The sequence below is a fragment of the Zingiber officinale genome, chromosome 11B (genome assembly GCF_018446385.1).
Source record: "Zingiber officinale cultivar Zhangliang chromosome 11B, Zo_v1.1, whole genome shotgun sequence".
NCBI classification, from domain to species: Eukaryota; Viridiplantae; Streptophyta; class Magnoliopsida; order Zingiberales; family Zingiberaceae; genus Zingiber; species Zingiber officinale.
Window position 1 is genome coordinate 62419245 of NC_056007.1, and position 11849 is coordinate 62431093.

At 42.5% G+C, this 11849-nt stretch overlaps 1 non-coding gene across 1 annotated transcript; it reads left to right on the top strand.

The window, feature by feature from the left end:
* The first annotated feature begins 11529 nt into the window (after positions 1-11529).
* LOC122035579 lies at positions 11530-11635 on the top strand. Its single transcript, XR_006127118.1, has one exon. It is a non-coding gene; the product is annotated as a small nucleolar RNA R71 (small nucleolar RNA).
* Positions 11636-11849: the final 214 nt, after the last annotated feature.

An 11849-nucleotide genomic window follows, 5' to 3' on the forward strand; every position in this document is an offset into this window, starting at 1 on the left:
CCCTTACTCGGCTCTTCCATTATTTCTATTATCCTAAATTGTCTGAGTCGGGGACTTTTCTTTTCCAAGCTCAAGTGGGTATTGTTTTCTTTGATAAGATGTCATCCTCCAATAAATATTGAAAGGACTACTATTTTTTTGTTCGCTTTCCCGAGCGGCTGGACTTTCCGACCAAATGGCAATTAGAGGCGTCAAATCCTCCAGAGCTCAAGAAATACAAGAGCTGCTCAGACTACTTTCACACAGTTTCTTGCTTGGCCGGTTAGAAGTATCATATACACAAGTTGCTGCTGGAGGGTGTTCTATACGTGTTCGGCCTGAGCTCGATCCACACAAGACTTCTGTGTAGCCTAGGTACGCTCCTTCTTGGCCTAACTTTTGAATCTAACTGATTTCTTCCTTTCTTGTGCTGCTGAAGTCATGTTGCATGCTAGTCTAGCCAATAAAACCAAGCTTGCAGATGCTAAGATCAATGCGACGACCGTGGCTGAGTTGGAGAGCTATGGTTTGCAGGGATAGCCAGCCAGACGCCCAGCGGTGGAGTGGTTGGTGCATCTAATCCTCCCCCCGCTCGGCTGCCGGTGATTCCGGTTGAGGGGGCGTTAGACTCGGCCTCTTCCGGAGAGCCATTGATAATTCGCAAGAGGCACCGGGCGGAGGCTACATCCCGCTCCACTTCCTCCATTGTGCGAACACCCACTAGAACTAGCCCGCGCCTTCCTTCTGCCGAGCGGGTTGAAACCTCAACGCCAACTCCCGCCATGGCGACTGTTCCCCTTACATCATTTGATCGGACACCATCCTTATCCGGTTTGTCCCAGGGAATCATTTGCTTACCGCCAGTTGCCTTCGTGCAGCCGTCGTCGAAGATTCAAAAGTCTAGCATCCGGCCGACATCATCATCTCAGCCGTCCAACAGAGCCACCTTGACCCAATCAACCCCGAGTGGCTAGCGCCACATAACAGCCGTTATTCATCTTCCGACTGAGGAATGGCGTGAATCGGACGGTGCTGAATCCCGAGCCCCCGAGCACCAGATAATCATTCAATGGCTGTTAGCATAGATATGGGCGGACGTTAGAGCCTGTGCAGCGGTCATGCCTTCGGGGGCGCTCGCGGACAGCCATACCTAGATGTCTACTGGGGTAAGTTTTTTTGTATAGTCTTAATTTATCCCTGATCGGCTCGTAATTTCCTGATTTCTCGTAGTATTGGGTAGAGAGTATGGTCATGTGCCAAAGGCTTGCTTTTTTGGAGCACGAAGTTAAGTAGCTACGTGCGTCGAGCGACCAATCATCTGCTTCTTAGGCGCAACTAGAGTAGATGAATATTGAGATGGCGCAACTAAGGGCCGATCTGACTAAGAGCGCTGATCAGCTGACACAACTGGCTCGTCTCAATAAACAAGCTACCTCCTTTGAGTCAAAAATCCACTCAGCCAACACCAGAAAGCTCCGGGCCACTGAAGATCTAGAGATCAAAAATAAGGAGTTTTGGGTGTTAGCCCAAAACTTGAAGGATGATGAGGTTGCCTTGAAGGCAGAGCAGGATGGATGATTGGCCGAGCAGACTGCAGCAAAGGCCCAGCTGTACGGCAAGGATGAAGAGCTAACTAAGCTGAAGGAAGAGCTGGGCGCCTCCCAAGCGCTCTAGAGACTTATCAGGGAGACGAGTCAAGTAGGTTTGATCTCATAAAGCAAGCATACATCTGCTAAGATGCTTTTAACGAAAAAGTCACTGATCGAGCTCTTTGGCTGTTTGACCTTGTCATCAAAGGGACATTCGACCAACTTAGAGAAGGCGGCTACCTCCCCGTTGCTCTATGAAGGAAGGTTATCAGTCGGGACAAGCTAACTGAGTCGTCGCCTAACGATATCTTGAATTATCTAGAGTAATCTTGCTTGAGCAAATGTTTTTTGTATTGCTTTTCATGCATGTTTGTAATCCTTATCGTGTTAATGAATGGTCACTCGTCCGACGATCTTTTCTTATTCGTTTGTCCCATTATTGCCATGCCGTCTCTTTTGATTTGACTTAAGTGCGACTTTATAACCATCCGCTCGGTGACGAGTAGTCGATAGAACGATCACCGTATTTTGAAAACTTAGATCTTTATTGGGTAGCGCATGTTCTCGATCGGCCATTTTAGTCGATACTATTCCTCAATAGGCCTAAGTTCAAGATCGACACCCGACCGTTGATGATGGCAGGGGTTTAAGGTCGCTGCTCGACCACTGACGTAGATAGGAGTTTAAGGTCGTCGCTCGATCGCTGACATATATAGGGGTCTAAGGTCGCCGCTCGACGGTTGACAAAAATAAGGGTTTAAGGTCGTCGCTCGACCGCTGACGTAGACATGGATTTAAGGTCATTATTTGACCGTTGATGTAGATAGGGGTTTAAGGTCGCTACTCAATCGTTGACATAGATAAGGGTTTAAGGTCGCCGCTCGACCACTGACGTAGATAGGAATTTAAGGTCGCCGGTCGACCGTTAATCATAACAGGGGTTTATAGTCGTCGCTCGACTTTTGACTTGGCCTAATCGGCTCAAGAGTCTAAAAAACTTTGGTTTTTATTCATGTCGGCCCTGCATCTAGAAGGCTTAAGTACATTTATATTTGCTCATGCACCTCTCACCTAGGCCTATAGGATTGAAGATGACTCGCGTTCCACGGCCGCTCGAGTCGTCTCCTGTTTTCATCTTCCAAGTAATAGGCCCCGAGCGGAGTTTCTATACAATCTTGTAAGGTCCCACGCATGGAGCTTCAAGTTTAGTAACATTGCCGACTAACTTGATTTTCTTCCACACTAGATCACAGACCTGGAATGACCTCGGGATCACCCTCCTATTGTAGTTCTGCCTCATCTGCTATCGGTAATCCATTAGCCAAATGACTACTTTTTCCTGCACTTCATCCACCAAGTAGAGCTCCATTAACCTTCACTCGCCATTTCCCTCGTCGTAGAGTCACCCCCGGTCGGATTCTACTCCAATCTCTATAGGAACCACCGCTTTTCCTCCGTACACCAGCTGGAATGATGTTACTCCGGTCGACTCCTTTGGAGTTGTGCGAAGTGCCCACAAGACATTTGAGAGCTTGTCAACCCAGCTACCTCTTGCGTGGTCGAACTGAGTTCGTAAGCCTCTGAGGATCTCTCGGTTTGTGACCTCTGCCTGGCACTTATTCTGGGGGTAGGCAACTGAGGTGAAGGCCTACTGGATGCCATAGCCCTCGCATCACTCCCTGAGCTTCTGACCCACGAACTGCCTCACGTTATCCGAGATAAGATGGAGAGGGATGCTGAATTGATAGAGGATGTTCTGCCAGATGAATTTAATGACCATTTGCTCACGTATTCTTACTAGAGGCTTGGCCTCCACCCATTTTGAGAAGTAGTCCACAGCGACGAGTAGGAACCTCCGCTGACCGGTTGCTATGGAGAACGACCCCACGATGTCCATGCTTTATTGGTCAAATGGGCAAGATACAATGAATGACTTCATTTCTTCGGTCGGCCGGTGCGAAACATTGTGATACTTTTGGAAGGACAGACATATGACTGTCATTCGAGCAACATCCTCTTGGAGAGTTGGCCAGAAGTATCCGGCTAGGAGAATCTTTCGAACTAGTGAACGGTCGCCCGGATGGCTCCCATAGGAGTCTTAGTGTACTTCTTGCAAGATGTATGTTGCGTCCTCTAGTCCAACACACTTGAGTAAAGGCCTAGAGAAAGCTCTTTTATACAGTTGATCTCTGACCAATGTAAACGGTCCGACCCTCTTCTTTAAAAGACGTGACTCTTCCTGGTCGGCCGGCATACTTCCTGATCGGAGAAATTCGATTAACGGTGTTCTCCAGTCGCTCAAAAAGATAACTCCATCCATCCGGTCAATATACGCCACCAAATAAACATGTTCGATCGGCTGACTGATCACAATCGGTGATAAGAAACTAGCTAACGTAGCTAGTTCATTTGCTGCTTGATTGTTCGATCAGGGAATCTTCTGGATAGTGACTTCTTAAAAATTTATTTTTAGCCTCTCAAAGGCTTCTGCATATAACTTGAGCCAGGGGTTGATAATCTCGAACGCCCCCGCCAACTGCTGGGCGGCCAACTGGGAGTCTGAGTGAATGAGGACTTTTGTGGTTCTGACATGCCTCGTTGCTTGTAAGCCGGCTATCAAGGCTTCATACTCGGCCTCGTTGTTGGTGGCACGATAATCTAGTCGAACGAAAAGTTACATTCGGTCTTCCCTTGGAGAAATAAGCAAGATACCGATCTTGCTACCTTGCTGGGTGGAAGAGCCATCAACATATATTCTCCAAGTTGCTTCTAGCTCGTCGCTCTAGATTTTTGTGATGAAATCAGCTAAAGCTTGAGCTTTTATTGTCGTTCGGGATTGGTATTGAATGTCAAACTCACTTAATTCAGTGGTCCACTTGATCAGCCGGCCGAATGCTTCTGGGTTAAAAGGGCTCTTTCTAAGGTACTATTAGTCATCACGATGATTGGATGGGATAGGAAGTACGGGTGGAGTCTCCAAGCGGCTAGTACTAAAGCATAAGTTGATTTTTCCAGACCAGTGTAGCGGGATTCAGCGTCTTTCAATATATGGCCTAAAAAATACACGGGTTGTTGCTCTTGCCCATTCTTCTTAACTAATGCCGAGCTAACCGCATTTTCGGTGGATTACAAATAAATCTAGAGTGGCTCTCCTGAGCTCGGCTTATCTAATATAGGCAATGAGTTGAGATAATCTTTAAGTTCTTCGAACGCCTGGTTGCATTCCGCATCCCACTGGAATTTAGTCGGCTGACACAGTACCTTGAAAGATGGTAGGCTCTGGTCAGATAATTTGGATAGAGCGGTAATACACCCAGTCAGCCTTTGAGCTTCCTTCAAGTTGTCGTGGTGGCATATCTTAGAGAGCCTTGACCTTGCTTGGATTCGCCTCGATCCCCCGCTCGATGACTATTGTTACGCTCCGCAAGTGTACGGAAATGTCGCAAGTAATATAAAAGATTATCGTATCCACAGGGACTGGAATAAACACTAGAAATACCTCAATGCGAATTAGCTAAACAATTATCCAATTGTTTCAAATGCAAAGTGAAGGTAAACAAATCTAATATTAAAGATCAACAAATAAGAGTTTAGTGTTTTGGGTTATGATAAGGGGAGATTCTAGGAGTTTCGGTTTCTTTGTAAGATTTCTTGAATGTAAATGGTTCACCAATTCTTATCCCTCAATTGCCAAGCACTTGTAGAAAGTTGTCGGTTCTCTCTTGCAATAGATAACCGGCTAAGGACTGAGAAATGTATCTAAATATGATCAATTAGACGTGAACCTATTTTGTCCTTACACAGAAGCGCACCTATTACTATGCCTTCCTCGGATATCAACATAGAAGTCCACAACTTATTAATCTATCAAGATACAAGAAACTAATCACAAGATCCATCCTACTCTCTTGAATATTCATATTTCCTCTTCAAGATTATCTCTCAAACGTCCTTACACGGGCTTGCACCTGTCACGTAGATCCCTCGGATGATCGAGTGAGAGTTTATCTTTACTAAGTCCACAAGAAATCCAAACAATCAATCAAGAATGAGAATTAAGCACAAATCACCATTAATCATTCAAGATCTAATTGATACAAGCAAGACAATGTCATTGAAACAAGAAATTGGCAAATCCATAAGAGATTACATCAATCCATCATACAAATACTCCCTTAATCCTAGAATACAAGATCTACTCCATGAATCGAGGAAGAATACCCTAAGAAATAAATATTACAAGCATTTCTTAAATCCCCAATCCAAGAAACCAAGAAAAGGGGGAAAGAGAAAACTTATCTACGAAGAAGCCTCGTCTTCGGATCCAATCCTCGCTCCGTAGTCGAAATCGCCAAGAACTCGCCCTGAAATCCTCCCAAGAATGGGAGGATACCACCAAATCTTGCCTTCTCCCAAAGGGAAGAGATCCCTTTCAATTCATGAAGGAGGGTTTAAATGGAGGAGGAAATCGGGCGCCACACGGTGTTGAGATCCAGCCCTCTTCCTTCTAGCTGCGCACTAGTGTGACTCACACGGCCGGGACCCTTGTTCTCTGGAAATGCTACACGGCCGTGTGGTGCACACGCCACCACCTGCTTGGCATCTGCTGTGTAGATCTACACGGCCATGTAAGGCATCTGCTCTAATTTCTTCAAATCAAGACACGGCCGTGTGAGATTCACACGCCATGTCCTCTTCCCTGTTAAAACTACACGACCGTGTGTGGTACACGGCCTGATGCTCTCTCCCTTCAATTCCTTCCAAGCTTGTCCGAGGAAGCATAATCTTCACCAATTTCGACTCCTGTGTACAGAAAATGCACAAAAAGTAGATCTCCGAACCAAAAGAGTAAATATGCTAAAAGGAAAGCTGGAAGTATAAAAATGCATAGATCAAGCATGCTCATAAGTAAATGTGCGTAAAACATGCATAAAAGAATATATAATCTACGCACATCACACCCCCAGACTTAAACCTTTGCTTGTCCTCAAGCAAAATGCTGCAGTCTAAATTCATATGTTCTATAACACATTCATAAAACCTAGTGCACTTTCCTAACTCTATCAAAAAGTTTCATTAACAAGCGTGATCATGGAAACAAGTAAAGTATGGTTCAAGCATAAGAATCTTGTGCACAGTGTAAAAGTAACTCAACACCCTTCAAGTCTCAATCCATGTCCTAGTCAAGTCGTTATCAAATTTGAATTCCTAATGTTTCCAGTGAAAGACAAGTAACCAGTGATAGACACTTACTCACCATTCACTTGATTCATATTTCTCAACTAACCCAAGGTCTCAAAGGTGTGCTCAATCTCAAGGGAAGCTAGGCAGTCATTTCCCCAGTAACCTAACTCGGTCTCAAAGGGGTGACTTGCTAGATTCCACTCATGACAACTGTTTTTTATATCCCTTATTATTATTATTATTATTATTTTTTATAAGTGTTTGCATTGTGCAAAAGTTATTCACAAATGTACTTTTAGCACACATATTGAGATATTTTGATTTTTCCAAATGAGCTTTAATGATTTGAGCTTCATCCAGTAACCAAAATGAAAGTTGAGAAATCACCATGGAAACCAAGTACTAAGCAAACAAGATGAATCATGACTATTTCAATGACATCAACTATTCAAGCATCAAGCACAAGTGTAGTGAAGATAAAATCCTTAAGGTTGAACCAAAACTAAAACTCATCACCATAAGATTCTTAGCTTATTAATGCTTCCCAAGATAGAAAAAAGAACTACACAAAGTTTACTACTAGCATCATTCGAACATCATGAATCAAGACAATAATCATGCTAACATTTCACTTGAATCCAAGAAAGCATATAAGTGAAGATTTGATGTTCTCAAAATTTTTTTTGCCATGATTATTTCAAAAACAAGCAAAATAAAGTAACAAGCAATGAAAATATGAACCAACATGAAAAACTAACAAAAACTAAAAACTGAAAACCAAACTAAATAGTACATGACACCCCCCCAGACTTAAACTTTTCATCGTCCCGATGAAATCAATATGGTGGAGGAGGTGGACGAGGGAAAGGAGGTCTACGACGTGGTTGGCCAATAGGAAAATTAGGAAAACCTGGAATCTCACCCAAGGATCTATGATACTCATATAAAGCATCTACTTGTTGGCTAGAAAGCATCATGCTCTGCATAAAATCTCTCATCCTAGCCTAATCAGTATCATAATCTTGCACAAACTGAGCCACTTGACCTTGAAAATTCCTCGTAAACTGAAAATGATTTTGTACCTCCCTAAACTGATCATCAGATAAAGAGAAGCGCCCCTCCAACATTTTTCGTTGGGCATCTTGCTTCTCATGAAGTGATTCTAGAGACGTACGAAAATATGAAAAATCAAACCTAGAAGATCCCGTGCCATATGCAAAAGAATGCCTAGCAGGCTCCATAAAACTAGAAGGCTGCGGGAGTCCAGATGACGAGGGCTCATGATGTGGCTCAGTGTCTCCAGGTATAGAAGGGTTATCCTCAAAATCTAACTCAGAAATTACCCAATTAGCCAAGTTACGAATAGAAGTTCGTTCAGGAAAAGGAAGGGGTAAAGGAGAACCACTCCTCCTAGGAAACGCGAAACCATTCTTATCCCGAACGATCATTTTCATAGCAAGACATGCATCAATGTCAATCATGTCATTACCATGAATTATTTCCAACCCATCAACATCAAGATTTAAATTATAAGCAAACCACCAAAAACAATTGATCCCGATGATGCCCTAGCAGATCTTAATAAGGTTTGAACAAAATGAAAACCAGAATCAAATTCAACCTTATAAAGCATAGCCCATAAAGCATAAAGCTCTATCTTTTTAACCACCCCATCACTCTCTCCCCTACCAAAAATAGTTTTACCCATGACTCTATGTAGATACCTAAAGATGGGGTTTTGCATATGGGAGGCCTTAGCTCTTGAAGGCTCATAAGGTTGATCTAACCCAGTTATTGCATTCCAAAAATAATTCCAATTAAACCTTGGATCAAACCTACGAGGGCTACTGGTGGTTAATCCAAAACAAGAATTAAAATCACTAAATGCCCATAAAAATTCTTGATTCATTAGTCTAAATGAGATTTTTCCAAAATAATCATCTTCATTAGTAAAATGGACATCCAATGAACTTAAAAATTCCAAAACAAGACGAGGATATGTAGGCAAATGTGTGTACATAATATCACTCCAATCCAAAAACCCAATCATCAAATCTACATCTTCCCTAATTCCAAGCATATCAAGAACAGTTTGGTCCATATATCTAGTACACACTATCTTTCTATTGACAAGAATTGCAAATCTAGTTACTTGATCATCATTTCTAAACACAATATTGAATTCATTGTCATTACCTTTGTTGCGTGAAGTCCTTTTGCCTTTGCCCTTCACTGGTTGTTTTCCTTTGTCCCTTGATGACTCCTTCTCTTTGTCTCCACTGGATCCACCACCTCCTTTGCGAAGTTTCTTCAAAATGTTGGACATCTTGATGAGTTTAGATAGGGGAAGAATTATCTAGGGTTGAAAAAATGGAACTCAAAGAACAAAACTTCAAAGAGCAAAGATCTTAGGTTAGGAGAATAAAAAGTCCAAGTCTTAGAGAGGAGGAGAATCTGGATCTAAGAGATCTTGAGAGATTAGAGAGGAGTTTTTAAGAGATTGGGAGAGAAAGAGATGTTTTGGGGGTGTGCGGAACACGGCCAAGATCTGGCCGTGTAAGGTAGAAAGAAGACTTAAATAACTCTCCTACACGGGCCATGCAGATCCACACGGCCTCCCCCTCTTCCTTCTCTAGATTCTTCGCACGGCCGTGTCTGGGACACGACCTCTCCATCTTTCTTCTCGGAATTCTTTGCACGGCCGTGTTTGGGACATGGCCTAGTCCTTTTTCTCCTCGGGAGATCCTACACGACCGTGTCTGGATGACACGGCCCAAGCACTTCCCTTCTCTGCAACCTTTGCCTGGCCGTGTATAGCACACGGCCGGGCTCTGTTTTGCACCTAACCTGAAAACAAAATCAAAAGAATGCATCAAACTAAAAGAAATTAAAATAAAAATCAAAACTAACTAAAAGAACCCTTGGGTTGCCTCCCAAGAAGCGCTTGTTTAAGGTCTTTAGCTCGACCAAACTTGATCATTCACTTCTTTTCCTCGCCCTTGGAGGACAGATATACTTTTCATTTTTGTTGGGAGATCTTCTCCCAACATCTTCCACCACATTGTCTCCTTCGTTTGGTGGCCTTCCATGAGGATGGAAATTTCATTCCTCAAGTTTATAAATGCTTGTCCTGCTATAGGCATTTAAAAGAGACGAGACATGGTTAGAGACATTAGATAAATCATATTCCAACCTTTCCTTACCAATTACCAAAGAAAGCTTATGATTTTTGACATCAATTATAGCTCCAGCTGTAGCAAGGAAAGGTCTTCCTAATATGATAGGAATCCTGGCGTCCTCTTCCATGTCCAACACGACAAAATCTGTGGGAATAACATTCCCATCCACCTCTACTGGCACATCTTCTATAATACCCAAAGGGTACCTGCAGGAATGATCGGCAAGTTGAAGTGCCATAGTAGTAAGTTTAATGTTTTTGAGACCTAATTTATTACAAATTGAATAGGGAATGAGGCTAACACTTGCCCCCAAATCACAAAAAGTTTTTTCAAAAAAAATCTTTTCCTATGTTGCAAGGAATATAAAAGCTCCTTGGGTCCTTTAGTTTTGGGGAAGTGTTCTTCTCCAAAATAGCACTACATTCCTCACTAAGCGCAATTGTCTCAACCTCTCCTCTTCTTCTCTTGTTTGACATGAGATCCTTCAGGAATTTGGCAAATCTAGGCATTTGAAGAATAGCATCAATAAGAGGTACCTCTACACAAATTTCCTTAACTTTTTCTAAAAACTTGCCAAATTATTCATCTTTCTTGAGCATTGTAAGTCTCTGAGGAAAAGGGACAGCTTTGCTCTGATGGTTCAGTGGAAGAGTCTCTTCAACCTCAATGGTACTCTCCTCATTAGCTTGAATCTGATTTGGTATAAGAGGAGAGAGCTCTTCTTCTTTTTTTATCCCTTTTGGAGCAGTCACTTGGGAGTCTCCCAAAGTCCGTCCGCTCCTAAGCTCAATTCTATTGCAATGCTCCATAGGATTCACATCAGATTTTCCTGGAAGTTGTCCTGGTGCTCTGGATGATGAGGAAGCTAGTTGGGCAATTTGACTATCCTGGATCTTTTGATGCTTTTCAGAATTATCCATTCTCTGAATGAGCTTTGCTAAATCTTGCTTCATTTCATTCTGACTTGAGATAATTTCTTCAAGCATCTTTTCAATATTTGACTTTGGTAAGCCTTGATAAGATAGATGTTGAAAATTTTGTTGCCCAGCTTGAAAATTTGGTCTTGCCCCCATAGATGGTCCTTGATCTTGATTATTTCTGTAAGAAAAATTGGGATGGCTCTTCCATCCAGGGTTATAAGTATTTGAGTATGGGTTGTTCTGCCTTTGATTGTAACTCATGATTGCATCACATTGTTCCAGTTGATTGATTTGTGCAGTGATAGCTCCCAATGGACATGAGTCATTTGAGTGCTCTGAACTCCCACATACTTCACAAGATGTACTAATAGCATTGACCATATTATCACTAGTCCCCATATTCTCAAATTTCTTTGTAAGAGCGTCTAATTTTACAGATAAAAGAGTGACTGCATCTACATCAAACTTCCCTGATGCTTTAATTGTTGGGTTTACAGAAGAATAGCCACCACTTCTTTCATTTTCCCATTGATGATGATTTGTGCTACACTGTCAATAATTTCTTCAGCTTCATCTAAACTTTTATTCATAAGTGCCCCTCCAGCAGCTGAATCAAGGGACACTTTGGTATGATAGTTGATACCATTATAAAAAGTGTGCAACACTAACCATCTTTCCAACCCATGATGTGGGCATTGTCTGAGCATACTATTATATCTATCCCATGCTTCAAAAAGAGATTCTGAGTCAGTTTGCTTGAAGCTTGCAATTAAATTCCTCATATGAGCTGTTTTGCTTGGTGGATAGAATTTATCAAGAAACTGTTGCTCACACTGCTCCCAAGTGGTGATGCTATTAGGGGCCAAAGAATTCAGCCATTGCTTTGCCCTATCTCTTAAAGAAAACCCAAATAATAATAATCTAACTGCTTCTGAAGGAACTCCATTCATTTTCATGGTACCACATATTTCATAAAAGACCTCTAAGTGTTGATTGGG